The sequence below is a fragment of the Hordeum vulgare genome, chromosome 2H (genome assembly GCF_904849725.1).
Source record: "Hordeum vulgare subsp. vulgare chromosome 2H, MorexV3_pseudomolecules_assembly, whole genome shotgun sequence".
Lineage (NCBI taxonomy): Eukaryota > Viridiplantae > Streptophyta > Magnoliopsida > Poales > Poaceae > Hordeum > Hordeum vulgare.
In genome coordinates, this window is record NC_058519.1 from 262521562 (window position 1) to 262537775 (window position 16214).

The following is a 16214-nucleotide window of genomic DNA, read 5'->3' on the forward strand; positions in this document are numbered from 1 at the left end:
CATCATGAGGATTAAATACATTTTGAAGATAATAAGAAGCATCGCCCAAATCATGATGATTACAATGGGTAGTGCACATGACAAAATCGCCATCCCCAATCTTATAGTTTTGCATATTATTAGCATAATTGAAATTAACAGAGTTTATAATAACATCATTGCAATCATGCTTTTCATTCAAGGAGATATCATGAATCAATTTATAAATTTCTTCTTTTAACACTTCATCACAATATTCAGATGCATGATTTTCAAGCCAAAATTCACAAAAATAATCAAGAGCACTCAACTCACTAGCAATTGGGTCTAGCTAATTATATATTTTGAAAATGTTAGCAAGTGGATGAGGATCCATATGTCTTAACTTTTCCTATTTTTTCTGTTTTTGAATGTTGACATGAAGGCAATAGAAGCCAGCAAGAAAGAAAAAGACAAATAGAAAGAAGGAAAAAAAGGAAAATATTTTTGTGTTTTTCTCAAAACATTTTAGAAGTGGGGAGAGGAAAACGAGAGGAAAATGGCAAATGATGTAATTGCACGGAGATGAGAGTTTATGTGTAGGAACCTGATAGATCTTGACTTGATCTTCCCCGGAAACAGCGCCACAAATCTTGACTCCCCGCTGATTGCGTTGGTTTCGCGCCAAGGTTAAAGGGTGATGGAGCACAACGACGACAAGTATTTCCCTCAGTTATGAAACCAAGATATCAATCCAGTAGGAAGATCCACAAGACTATGTAAGTGGTACCTGCACACAATTATCAAAACCTTGCAACCCAATGTGTGTGGGGGTTGTCAATCCCTCATGGGTAAACTAAAATGATAGATTGATAAATGCAAATAAAGTGATGGCAAATAAAACACATCAACGTATTTTTGGGTTTTTGTATAATATATATCTGAAAATAAAAGAGCAAATGAAATGGAAACGCGAATAGCAAAATACAGATTATAAATACATGATGTAATATAGACCCGGGGGCCGTAGGTTTCACTAGTGGCTTCTCTCGAGAAAATAACAAATGATGGGTAGACAAATTACTATTGGGAAATTGATGGAAGAACAAATAATCATGACGATATGCAAGACAATGATGATGTATATAGGCATCACGTCCAAGACAAGTAGACCGACTTCTGCTTGCAACTACTTCTATTACTACACACATCGACCGCTATTCAACATGCATCTAGTGTATTGAGTTCATGGAGAAACAAAGTAATGCTTTAGGAATGATGACATGATGTAGACAAGAACTATTCATGTAGGAATAGAGCCCATCATTTTATCCTTAATATCAATGATACATGCGTGTCATGTCTCCTGCTCTCACTGAGATTGAGCACAGTAAGATCGAACCCATCACAAAGCACCTCTTCCCATTGCAAGATAAAAGATCAAGTTTGCCAGACAAAAAAAAATGAGACAAGAAATATGAGGCTATAATAATCAATAATGGATATAATTTCATAGATTTGATCATAAACTCACAATCCATCGAATCCCAATAAACACACAGTAAAAGATTGAGTTACATCAAATGGATCTCCAAGAGATCATTGTATTAAGAAGAAAAACGAGAGAGAAGGACATCTAGCTATGGCGTACAGACACGTAGGTATGATATGAACTACTCATGCAGCATCGGAGGAGAACCAGTGAGATGATGAACCCCTTCGTGACCGTGTTCCTCTTCGGAACGGGCTTTAGATTGGATTTCATGGCTTCTAGAAATAGCGGCGGCTCAAAAGATTTTTCATCGACTCCTCTAGGGTCTCTGGAATAGTGGCGTGTTTATAGAGCTCAGAGGCGGTGAAGGAGGTGCCCAAGGCCCCCACTAACCACTAGGCCGTGCTCGGGGCCCAGGGCGCCCCCTGGTGCTTAGTGGGCCGCCTGGGCCTCCTCTAGTGATCACCCTTGGTCCCCAAGTTTCGTTTTGGTCCAGAAAAAATCTCTAAAAAGTTTCGTGGCATTTGGACTTCATCTGGCATTGATTTTATGCTAAGGAAAAAACAACAAAAAACAGCAATTGGCACTGGGCACTATGTCAATAGGTTAGTCCCCAAAAATGATATAAAGTTGCTATAAAATGATCATAAAACATCCAAGAATGATAATATAACATCATTGAACAATAAAAAATAATAGATATGTTAGAGACATATCACTGCCCTATAGACAAAACCTCAACCTCATGGTAGCCCGAGGTATCCTCGATATCCTAGTGCACAAGACATTCGATAAGAGTAAAAAAAACTCCAGCAAGACCACCGACAGGCCAGATCCCAATAGGAGCCACGCGTGTCTCTTTCTCAAGGCACTATCGGATGGGTCACACTACGTGTAAAACTAAAGCACGAGTTTCGCAAGGTGGCCCCACAGTCTGCCCATTTGAGGCCAACACCATCAGCACTGCCCCCCTTTTAACGTCCAAGATTAGACACTTTCCATATTTGGGGACGAGGTCTCAATAAGGAAAGACACGCATCTTAGCCTTTCGTAAGCACAAGAATCATTACAATACATACATCAAGAGATGAGTATATGGAATGGCTTACACTCGCCACAAGTTAAGTGACAATTAACTCAACAATTTATTCAAATGATCCCAGAAGATAGGGTCCGACTACAAATCAGATAAATGATAAAATTGCAATGATCTATCTCGCTATGCCCAGGAGACGACCAAGGGCCCTTAATCGTCAGGGTACGTCATGTACATGCACCCACTGCCTTCATCGAACTCTAGCTGTAACTGTGTAGCGTCAAAAGCCTCTGGATTTGTTGTACCTGGACCTGTGGGGTTGTAGTAATATGTGAGACACAAGGACTCAACAATCTTGCGACCATGATACCGGAACTAATCAAGTTATTCGGTATGGAAGGCTTAGTGTTTAGGTTGCAGCAGCACTAACCATATATGGTGGCTAACTTATGAGAACATGAAGTAAAGTGAGTGGTCTATGCATGACGGTCGTGAATTAATAATGATCACTAAGTGATCTTAAACACCTACTTACATAGTCATAACCCCACCGTGTTCTTAGTCCGAGAAGGAACTCACGAAAGTGACAGTCACAGTTATGCAGACAGTTGGCATATTTTAGTTAAGTTTGCTTCAAGTTGTCTAGAACCGGATGTTAAACAAAGTTTCCAAGTTGCCACATAACCGTGGGCACGACTTTCCAAAAGATATTAACCCTGCAGGGTTGCTCCAACTAATCCATCACAAATTACGACAAGCTGCATAAAAAGCATCCATCACAGAACTCCCATGATCTCCTCGGATTCCTTAGTGGAAAAACTCAACCTTGAGATAGCCCAAAGTTTCACCAGATCCCGATGGATAAGATATTTTGTCAAAGGTAAAATGAATCCAGCACGACCACCCACGTGTCGACAGACCCGATAGGAGCCGCGTATCTCGTTCTCAGGGCATGACTAGATGAGCTAGACGTCGGGTTGGCTGAGACCCCGGGTGACCAAGGGGCGTTGGACATCGCTCAGATTGGACCAACACTCATGAGGAAGACTGGCCCGAGGGTTCATTAAAAATCCACAGGGTAGCTATTCCCTATGAATTTTTATTAAGTTGTTTAGCAAATGTAGTACCAAAGTTGGGCCTTGCTGGAAGAGCCTTAAATCTAAAACAAATTATCAAGGTGGTTTCCATAACAACCCCAAGCGTGTTAGGGGCACTCAATATGGAACTTAACACTCGTAGCCGAAACTAAGGCGGCAAAAGTGGAACAAAACACTGAGCAAAAGGCCAAGCCTTCCACCTTGTACCAAGTATATAGGTGCATTAAGTTAAATAACGGTAATAGGATGATATTCAATAGACGATGTTTACACATGGATCAGCCTGCACCTGCAACGAGCAATGCTATAAGAGGGTTGAGCAACGGCTATCTTAGCAAATCAATATTTGCTACATAGTGGAGGGGTTAGACGCTTTCATGGCAATGTTTGGAGGCTTATTTTCAGGTGGTAGGTAGCGATAAAATAGTGATGAAAACGAGTCATTTAAGCATAACAAAATTAGAGACGATATCAAGGTCACAATCATCTTGTATGTTGGTTCTTCTGACGGGTACAACTCTTGCTCTTCAGAAACACACTCAATGTGATCCTCACACTCATTCTCAGATCTCATTGCTACCCAAAGAAAAAATACATCTCCAATGAACACACGACGTTGTGCAATGCTTCAAACCACATGATGCATGAGTGCGAGAAAGAAAGGAGCATGGCAATGTTAAGTAGTCAAATTTCTCATGCATTTATTAAGTTGTTATCATTCTGTACACAACCTCAAGTTTATTTATTTGGACATGCATGAACATGGCATAAATGGATGCATCATGATAAAACAGTGCAAAAAAATATAAAGATCGTCGCAGACCGAGCTACGGGTCTCTCAGAAATCACAAAATAAGGTACACAAGGAAATAATGACTAAACAACATTGAGAGGGAGCTATGGGCATTTTCTTGGCATTCCAAGTATGCCAATGGACAGGGCACAAAATTCTAGGTGCAATAGACCTAAAATACATGCAAAACAACAAAGCACAACTCACACAATGCACAGAACAAAACAACAACCAATCTGTCCACTAACAACAACATACCACTTTGACCAAGACAAAACTAGCAGTCATAGCCACTCAATAAGTTCAACAAAGGCATTAATATGAAGCTACCAAGTAGCACAACAATCTCTAACTAACAGCAACACTGATAGGTTCATGAAACAATGGCAATCAAGCTCTCAACATGGCAAGAAATATTATTGATTAGGACTTAGTTAAAATCTTAGTTTGCACTTGCAGTTTTTAATTTGGTGACATGTTGACAACAACAAAACACTAATCTATAACAAGTTACACGGCATGACATTTAATAGGGTGATAGAGGGCGACATCTACAATAAATCACTAGCACCGAGCATGAGCTGAAACATCACATAATTCATGGTAGAAGCCCCTAAACATGGCATGAAAATAACTACAGATTCTCAGACTTGGTCAATTTCACAAAGGGTAATTGCAGCAGTTTATAACATCATAGAAACTTTGATAGGAAATAACTCTAAGATGCAAAATCTATTTGGCAAGGTGAATACACCACTTGACAAAGGGCAAGAAGCACAACAATTCATGGCATTGGACCAACCCCAAAGGAACAATATATTCATAGGAATCAACAACACAACATGGAAAGAAAATAACAGATTCCAACACTTAGAAATATTTGATCAAGTGAATCAACAACATTTCTTAGCAAATTTAGAGCAAGAAACCCACTAAACTACAATCTTAACATGGTAAAGAAAAATACCAAGTTATAGTATCCACAAAACTCTACCACCTTCATGTTGACAAGATCCCTAAATAGTGCAAGGATTAATTGATGCAAAAATTACAAAATGACACCTTATCAGAAAATAACATTTTTGCAAACTTCGTCAAATGACAGAAACAATGCCACCAATGGATCCATTCTATTTTTCTACCCCAAATCCATATATCACACTACTATATTGCTATGAGAAAAACTACACAAAGCATATCACAAAAAATCATCAAATGACTTATAATTCAAAAGTTGCCCTATTTGGCCACACCCAAATCTAACCATGTCCATATTTGGACTTATTCCTAATCTGGGAAGGAATATAAAAGAAAATAAAATTACAAAATAAACATCACAACAAAACATAATAAAAAAAATGCCAGGCCCACCATGCATTGGCACCACGGGCCCTAGGGGGCTCACATGTGGACCTAGGGGCCCACTGTCACATGTACAACTACACAGAAAAATAACAGATTCCAACACTTAGAAATATTTGATCAAGTGAATCAACAACATTTCTTAGCAAATTTAGAGTAAGAAACCCACTAAACTACAAACTTAACATGGTAAAGAAAAATACCAAGTTATAGTATCCACAAAACAGTACCACCTTCATGTTGACAAGATCCCTAAGTAGTGCAAGGATAAATTGATGCAAAAATTACAAAATGACACCTCATCAGAAAATAACATTTTTGTAAACTTGCTCAAATGACAGAAACAAGGACACCAATGGATTCATTCGATTTTTCTACACCAAATCCATATATCACACTACTATATTGCTATGAGCAAAACTAAACAAAGCATATCACAAAAAATCATCAAATGACTTATAATTCAAAAGTTGCCCTATTTGGCCACTCCCAAATCTGGCCATGTCCATATTTGGACTTATTCCTAATCTGGCAAGGAATCTAAAAGAAAAGAAAATTACAAAATAAACATCACAAGAAAACATAATAAAAAAATGCTAGGCCCACCTTGCATTGGCACCACGGGCCCTAGGGGGGCGGACTAACATGTGGACCTAGGAGCCCACTGTCAGATCTACAACTACAGAGAAAAAATGGGGGGACAATGATCTAAATCTGCCAGCTGATCTTGCGCGTAACATTCGTCACATGTCCAGCCGTCCGATTCGTTTTGATCGGCTCCTTCAAGGTGTCGGCCTTGTAGGCCGGGCTTCGGATGCTATAGGATGTGTCGCTCACCACTAATTTTGTGGACGGAATCCACGAAGTAATGCTACAGTTGTTTTAGACGGAATTTTCGCAACAAAGGTCCATGGGGAAAATAGAGAAGGGGTGAAAGATATTGTAACTTTTAGAAAGGATTTTTTTGGTGGAAAACCGAGAAGATATTTTGCAACCAAGGTCTTCTTTTTGCAACCAAGGTCTTGTTGCAGGAAGAGAGATCGATGGAGCCTTTTTTGCCGTCTCAATCGTTCAACGTCGCAACCGCCAGTGCCGTCGTCGTACAGTTTCTGCAGTATTATCTTTGTTGCACAATTTTCTACAACAAGGCCTATCTAACAAAAAAGAATTACATATGTTTCCGCAACATGATTTCTATTGTACAAAAATTTCTACAAACAATTCTACAACTTGATCTTTGTTGCGGATTTTTTTTTTATAACAAACTTCGTTGCAAAAAAAATCTACAGATATTTCCGCAACACAATCTACATATTCTAGAGATGTTTGCGCAACACAATCTTTGTTGTAAAAAATATTATATAACAAACTCTGTTGTAAATAAAATTCTACATATATTTCGGCAACACGATCTTTGTTGCAGAAAATATTCTATAACGAACTCTGCTGCAAAAAATAAATCTACACACATTTCTGTAACATATTTTGTGTTGCAAAAAATCTGCAACAGAATCTATGCTGCAAAAATTAATATACCCATTACACATACAATAACGTTAGTGACTAGCGATCCGACCTGACCGATCTTTTAAAAAGATCGGCCGCGGACGCCTAGGAGCGTCCAAAATGGGGCTTTGTTTGGGCTGACACGTGGACCTAGGCGCCCACTGTCATATCTATAACTACGGAGAAAAATGGGAGGAAAATGACCTAAATCTGCCGGTTGATCTTGCGCGTAACATTCGCCACATGTCCAGCCGTCCGATTGGTTTTATCGGCTGCTTCAAGGTGTCGACCTTGTTGGCCGGGCTTCGGATGCTATAGGATGTGTCGCTCACCACTAATTTTGTGGACGGAATCCACGAAGTAATGCTACAATTGTTTTAGACGGAATTTTTGCAACAAAGGTCCATGCGGAAAATAGAGAAGGGGTGAAAGATATTGTAACTTTTACAAAGGATTTTTTGGAGAAAAACTGAGAAGATATTTTGCAACCAAGTTCTTCTTTTTGCAACCAAGGTCTTGTTGCAGGAAGAGAGATCCATGGAGCCTTTTTCGCCGTCTCAATCGTTCAACGTCGCAACCGCCAGTGCCGCCGTCATACAGTTCCTGCAAGATTATCTTTGTTGCATAATTTTTTGTAAAAATGCCTCTCTTACAAAAAAGAATTACACATGTTTCCGCAACATGATTTCTATTGTAAAAAAAATTTATAAACAATTCTACAACATGATCGTTGTTGCGGAAAAAAAATTAGAACAAACTTCGTTGCAAAAAAATCTATAGATATTTCCGCAACACGATCTTTGTTGCAGAAAATATTTTATAATAAAAACTGTTGTAAATAAAATTCTAGAGATGTTTGCGCAACACAATCTTTGTTGTAAATAATATTATATAACAAACTCTGTTGTAAATAAAATTCTACATATATTTCTGTAACACGATCTTCGTTGCAGAAAATATTCTATAACGAACTTTGCTGCAAAAAATAAATCTACACACATTTCTGCAACATATTTTGTGTTGCAAAAAAATCTACAACAGAATCTATGCTGCAAAAATTAATATACCCATTACACACGGCGGACGCCCAGCAGCTCCCAAAATGGGGGGTTTATTTGGGCTGACGGCTGACATGTGGACCTGGGGGCCTACTGTCAGATCTACAACTATAGAGAAAAATATTATATAACAAACTCTATTGTAAATAAAATTCTACATATATTTCTGCAACACAATCTTTGTTGCAGAAAATATTCTATAACGAACTCTGCTGCAAAAAATAAATCTACACACATTTCTGCAACATATTTTGTGTTGCAAAAAAATCTGCAACAGAATCTATGCTGTAAAAATTAATATATACCCATTACACACGGCGGACGCCTAGCAGCACCCAAAATGGGGACTTTATTTGGGCTGACGGCTCACATGTGGACCTGAGGCCCACTGTCAGATCTACAACTATAGAGAAAAATATTATATAACAAACTCTGTTGTAAATAAAATTCTACATGTATTTCTGCAACACGATCTTTCTTGCAGAAAATATTCTATAACGAACTCTGCTGCAAAAAATAAATCTACACACATTTCTGTAACATATTTTGTGTTGCAAAAAAATCTGCAACATAATCTACGCTGCAAAAATTAATATACCCATTTCTGCAACATATTTTATGTTGCAAAAAAATGTGGAACAGAATCTATGCTGCAAAAATTAATATACCCATTACACACAACGGACGCCTAGCAACGCCCAAAATGGAGGCTTTATTTGGGCTGACGGCTCAGATGTGAACCTGGGGCCACTGTCAGATCTACAATACAACTAGAAAAATGGGGGCTTTTATATGCGCGTGCAGCGGATCGATCCCCGGTCCCACGAGAGAGAGAGAGGGCGCAGCATTGGCCAGTGTGCTGCGAGCTGGTTTCTGTCCTATGGCCTTGTTCGGTTGCAACGGATTTGAAGGAAATTAGAGTGGATTGGGAGGATAAAATCCTGTGTAAATCAAAATTTACCTCAATTTTCTTCAATCCTATATGGTGGGGATTAACCGAACAAGCCTAAGGGAGGCTTAAGTTTTGTGAACTGGACCTGGTTGTTTTATTCCACCCCACGGCAGAGAAGAACGCGACGGCGTAGGCGGCTGCAGCGGCGAACTCCGCCGGAGCTAACCTCCGACGGGGGTGCGGGATCATCGAGGGGCTCTATCCCCGGTGCTTGAGGGGGCCGACGACTCGAGGACAAGCTCGAGCTCCCCTCGGTCACGACGGCTACGGCGTCCTGTGCTGCTGCGGCGCGCGCACAAGGGTGCGGAGGAGCGCGGCTCACTGCATGCGAGGGCTGCCTTGGATTCCTACGCACCGGACACATATGCGCGAAAAAACTATAGCTTCACACGGAGCACGGGGAGGACGATCTTGGCGTGGTCAGTACAACGTGCTCGGGGCATAATCTACGACACAAAAGGACAGGGAGAAGGAAGACAGTGCCTATCACACTTAGGACATGCAAGAAGGGCCAGAGGGTCAATGGAGACATCACTAGGGTCGGCAAGGAACTAGAGCTGGTCTGATCCGAAGAGATGAAGAATAGGAGGTCGGGGACAACGCCGATCTGGGCGTTGGAGTCGGGTACGTCGTCGATGAAGAAGAAGAGAGATCGGCACACCCTTCCCGCGACACAGAGGACCGAAGGAGTGACGGAGAGCTCAACTCCGGGCTCGAGCTGTTGCTCAGCCGGAGCACGGCGGACAGGGCGATGACATAACTGTGGCTAGCTTACCTTGGCGGCGGCGAGGGAAGGCGAAGGGAAGAATGGGTCTAGGGTGGTTCGGTCTGTGTCTAGGACACCTTTTAAAGGATGCTCGGACGAGCTCCGGTAGTCAAATCACCGAGGTAGCCGACGTGGAGCTCGTGGATGCGCGTCGTACAGGAGGTAGGGGACGACGCGCCTGCTTGGCTGCTCGGCTGCGATGGTTGCTGTTGGGCGAGGGGAAGGCAAAGGGGCCCAGATTTGCTATATTTCTCTCAGTTAAAACCTTTCTCTTTTTTTAAAAAGAAAATTGAAAACCACTCACAGAAAAAAATAGAGTAAGGTCTTGACCAAAATAAAACAAGTTTTGCACTCACAAAAGTATGCCCCAATTTATAAAAATGGTTTGGCATTTATAGGAGAAGGAAAATAATTTGCCAAAATAATTATTAAAGGGGTTGTTTTGCTAAAACCTCGATAGAAAGAAAACACCACAAATTACCAAGTGTAGACTAAAACATACGTGTTGAATATTTGGGAGCTATGGAACATTTTTAATAATTGAATTGAGCAAGTTGCAAACCATATATAACTCAAATTGGAATAAGAGGGGGGGGGGGGGGGGTTTGCATAGTTTTGTGAAAAGGGGTTCTACATAGTTTCAGAAGGACTTGAAATAGGATCCACTCACCACTTGCAAGCACACTTCACAAACAAACTCTCACATAGCACTTCAACAACATGATGCAACAAAACTATATGATGATTAAGATGTCATGAAGCAAAACTTATTATTACTCAACCACATATGGCATAGTTGGAAGGTTTAGCGCATGGGATATTACAAAGAGCCAAAGGAAATGCACTTGGGATGTTACAATTCTCCCACACTACAAGAGGATCTCGACCCGAGATCTAGGATTGAAAGAATTCAGGGTACTCGGAACGGAGAAGGTCCTCGTGATCCCAAGTGGCTTCTTTATCGAAATGTTGTGACCATTTGACTTTGAGGAATTTGATGGACTTGTTGCGGGTTTTGTGCTTGGTCTCTTCGAGAATGGCAACTGGATGTTGATACGTCTCAAACGTATCTATAATTTTTGATGGTTTCATGTTGTTATCTTGTCATCTTTGGATGTTTTATGTACCTTTTATATCTTTTTTGGGACTATCTTATTAATTCAGTGCCAAGTGCGAGTTCCTATTTTTCTGTCTTTTTGGCTCTTTTCAGATCTGATTTTGGAACGGAGTCCAAACGGAATAAAATCCCCGAGATAAAAAAAATTCGAACGGAAGAAGATCACGGGGCTTGAGGGCCAAGCCAGGAGGGCTACAAGGGGGCCACAAGCCCCCTAGCCGCCACCACGGGGGCGGCCAGCAGGCTTGTGGCCTCCCTGGCGCCCCCCTGACCTAGCTCCTTCGCCTATATATCCCTTAAAATACAGGGGAAAAAATCAGGGGATCCACGAAAATACTTTTCCGCCGCCGCAAGCTTCCGTTTCCGCGAGATCTCATCTGGAGACCCTTCCCGGTGCCCTACCGGAGGGGACTTTGGAGTTGGAGGGCTTCTACATCAACATCATCGCCCCTCCAATGACTCGTGAGTAGTTCACTTCAGACCTAGGGGTCCGTAGTTAGTAGCTAGATGGCTTCTTCTCTCTCTTGGATCTTCAATACAAAGTTCTCCATGATCTTCATGGAGATCTATCCGATGTAATCCTCTTAGGCGGTGTGTTTGTCGAGATCCGATTAATTGTGAATTTGTGATCAAATTATCTTTGATATATATTTGAGTCTTTGCTGTTTTCTTATATGCATGATTTGATATCCTTGTAAGTCTCTCCGAGTCTTGGGTTTTGTTTGGCCAACTAGATCTATGATTCTTGCAATGGGAGAAGTGCTTGGTTTTGGGTTCTTACTGTGTGGTGACCTTTCCCAGTGACAGTAGGGGCAGCAAGGCGCACATCGTGTAGTTGCCATCAAGGGTAACAAGGTGGGCTTTGTCGTAGATATGAGATTGTCCATCTACATCATGTCATCTTGCTTAAGGCGTTACTCTGTTCTTTTGGACTTAATACACTAGATGCATGCTGGATAGCGGTCGACGTGTGGAGTAATAGTATTAGATGCAGAAAGTATCGGTCCACTTGTTTTGGACGTGATGCCTATAGATATAATCATTGCCATAGATGACGTCATGACTTTGCGCGGTTCTATCAATTGCTCGACAGTAATTCGTTCACCCACCGTCTACTTGCTTTCATGAAAGAAGCCACTAGTAAACACTACGGCCCCCGGGTCTATTCACATCTATCGTTTCCACTTTCGCTTTTACTTTGCTTTGTTACTTTGTTGCTTTTAGTTCTCAATTGGCGAACAATCTATAAGGGATTGACAACCCCTTCATAGCGTTGGGAGCAAGCTTTTTGTGTTTGTGCAGGCACTTGAGATACTCCTTCACTCGATCGATACCTTGGTTCTCAAACTGAGGGAAATACTTACCACCGCTGCGCTACATCACCCTTTCCGCTTTGAGGGAACACCAACGCAAGGCTCCAAGGCCACGGGGGAAATCCTTTGCATATTTGCCTAGGAAGTCCCTTAAGGCGTAGTCGTAGCAGAAGGATTCCTTGTGCCGTAGCACGCTTCTGGCGCCGTTGGAAGGTCTTTTGTTGCAGTAGAAGAAGTATTTTTGGCGCCGTTGCCGGGGAAGGAGAGATCAAGTCAAGACCTATCCAAGTAGGTGTCACAAACGCATCTCTTGCATTTACCTTCTTTTTTGCCAGTTGCCTCTCGTTTTGCTCTCCCCCACTTCACATTTGCCTTTCTCCTTTGCCTTTTTTTCGTTTGCCTTTTTCCTTCGCCCTTTTCTCTCGCTTGCTTTCTGTTCGCTTGTGTGCCATGTGCCTTCAATATGCTTGCATCTTCGCATGCTGAAAATCTAGTGATATGGATCCTCATCCACTAGCTAATCTCTTTAAGAGACCCACTTATGTGGAACCAATTGCTAGTGAGTTGAGTGCACTTGACTTTCTCTATGGAGTTTTGCTTGAGATGTGTGAATCTGAAAATTGTGATGAAGAAATTCATGAAGTGATTCACGAGGGCTCCTTGAATGAAAAGCATGATTGCAATGGTTTCACCGTAAATTCTATTAGTGACAATCATGCTAAAATTATGCAAAACCCTAAGCTTGGGGATGCTAGTCTTGCTATGTCCACTACTTGTTGCAATGAGCATGAGTGGGGCGATGATTTTTCTTATGATCTTGAAAATTTGTTTAAGCCTCATGATGAATATGATATTTGCAATATTATTGAAAGTGGGTTTGGAGACGTCATGACTTTAGTTGATGATAATCCCACTATTTTTGAAGAGCAACAACTTTGCATGCATGTGGATCATGAAAAGAATATCCTATGGGATAGCTATATTGTTGAATTTGAATATGATCCCACATGTAATTGCTATGAGAGAGGAAAATATTGTGGTAGAAACTTTCATGTTACCAAATCACCTCTCGTGATGTTGAGATTGCTCTTGTCTCTTTCTTCTTCCTTGCATATGGCAGCTATTGGTTTTCATGACAATTTATTTTTCCTATAAAATGTCTATGCATAGGAAGTATGTTAGACTTAAATGTGATTTTCACATGCTTTAGGATGCTCTCGTTGTGCTTCAATTCTTGTCTTTTGTGAGAGCATCATTCGATGCCTAGCTGAGGGCATTAAACAATAGCGCTTGTTGGGAGGCAACCCAACGAATCTATCCTTTTTCTTTCTGTTTTGTGTTTTCCACACTTTCGTAATTCTGTTATGATTGTGTTTTTGTGTTTCTTTTGCGTTTGTGCCAAGTAAAACCGTTATGATTAGTCTTGGGGATGATCGTTTGGTCATGCTGGAAAAGACAAAAACTTTCTGCTCACGAAAAGAATTTTCATTTTTTTCTATAAGATCTTTTGAGTTGATTCGTTTTGCTTCTGATTGCTACGCAAATTCTTCAGACTTCCATAAGTTTTCAGAATTTTTGAAGTACGAGAAGTATACGAAATATACAGATTACTATGGACTGGTCTCCTGTTAACAGATTCTGTTTTTGTTGTATTGGTTGCTTATTTTGATGAAACTATGGATAGTATCGGGTGGTATTAGCCATGGAAGATTAAAAATACAGTAACCCAACATCAGCATAAGTAGAATTTAAATTTTCTAGAGTACCTAAGGAAGTGGTGGTTTGCTTTCTTATACTAATGTTATCACGAGTTTCTGTTTAAGTTTCGTGTTGTGAAGTTTTCAAGTTTTGGGTGAAGTTCTTATGGACAAAGAGATAAAGAGTGGCAAGAGCTCAAGCTTGGGGATGCCCAAGGCACCCCAAGAGATTCAAGGATGTTGTAAAAGCCTAAGCTTGGGGATGCCCCGGGAAGGCATCCCCTCTCTCGTCTTCAATCCATCGGTAATGTTACTTGGGGCTATATTTTTATTCACCACATGTTATGTGTTTTGCTTGGAGCATCTTGTATCGTAGGAGTCTTTTATTTTTGTTGTGTCACAATCATCCTTGCCGCACACCTAGAGAGAGAGACATGCACTCACCGTGATTTTGTAGAGCTTCACTTATATCCTTTGGTAGACAATTCAGCTCACATGTGCTTCACTTATATCTTTTGAGCTAGATACTTTTGCTCTATGTGCTTCACTTATATCTTTTAGAGCACAGTGGTGTGTGGCTTGGTAGTTGATCTATGCTTTGAAAGTAGTCTCAAAAGGGGTATTTATCCAAAGGGATACGAAAACATCCACATTCATGTGCATTGAATAGTTAGAGAAGTTTGATTCATCTCAATTAGTTTTGAGTTGTGGTTTTGGTAATATTGAAGTTATGCTAGTAAGGTGTTGTGGATCTAGAAATACTTGTGTTGAAGTTAGTGATTCCCGTAGCATGCACGTATGGTGAACCGCTATGTCATGAAGTCTGAGCATGATTAGTCTTTTGATTGTCATCCTTTGTGTGCCGGTCGGGATCGCGCGATGGTTTATACCTACCAACCCTTCCCCTAGGAGTATGCGTTGAATGCTTTGTTTCGATTACTAATAGAACTTTTGCAACAAGTATATGAGTTCTTCATGACTAATGTTGAGTCCATGTTTTAGATGCACTTTCACCTTCCACCATCACTATCTTCTTAGTGTCGTGCAACTTTCGCCGGTGCACAAAACCCACCATTAGCCTCCCTCAAAACAGCCACCATACCTACCTACTATGGCTTTTTCAAAGTCATTCTGAGATATATTGCCATGCAACTACCACCATGATATGTGCCACCACGTCTACATTTCCATTGCATGATCGTAAGATAGCTAGCATGATGTTTCCATTAATGTCTATGCCATGCTAGATCATTGTCACGGTACACTACCGAAGGCATTCCATATAGAGTCATCATTGTTCTAAGTTTTGAGTTGAAAGTGTGATGATCATCATTGATGGAGCATTGTCCCTTTGAGTAAATATAAGAGGCCAAAGATGCCCACCAAAAAAAAGAGGCCAAAGAGCCCACCAAAAAAATAAAAATAAATGAGAGAAAAAGAGAGAAGCGACAATGCTACAACCTTTCCACACTTGTGCATATTAAGCACCATGATCTTCATGATTGAGAGTCTCTCGTTTTGTCACCACCATATAGCTAGTGGGAAATTTTCATTATATAACTTGGCTTGTATATTCCAATGATAGGCTTCCTCAAAATTGCCTTAGGTCTTCGTGAGCAAGCAAGTTTGATGCACCCCCACTAGTTTTCTTTAAGAGCTTTCACATACTCTTAGCTCTAGTACATCATTTGTATGGCAATCCCTACTCATTCACATTGATATCTATTGATGAGCATCTCCACAGCTCATTGATATGCCTAGTTAATGTGATCATCTTCTCCTTATTTTGTCTTGCAACCTCCACCACACTCCACACCGCTTATAGTGCTAAAACCATGGCTCACGCTCATGTATTGCCTGAGAGTTGAAAAGGTTTGAGAAAGTAAAGGTGTGAAACAATTACTTGGCCAATACCGGGGTTGTGCATGATTTAAATTCGTTGTGCAATGATGATAGAGCATAGCCAGACTATATGCTTTTGTAGGGATAACTTTCTTTTGGCCTTGTTATTTTGAAAGTTCATGATTACCTTGCTAGTTTGCTTGAATTATTATTGTTTCCACGTCA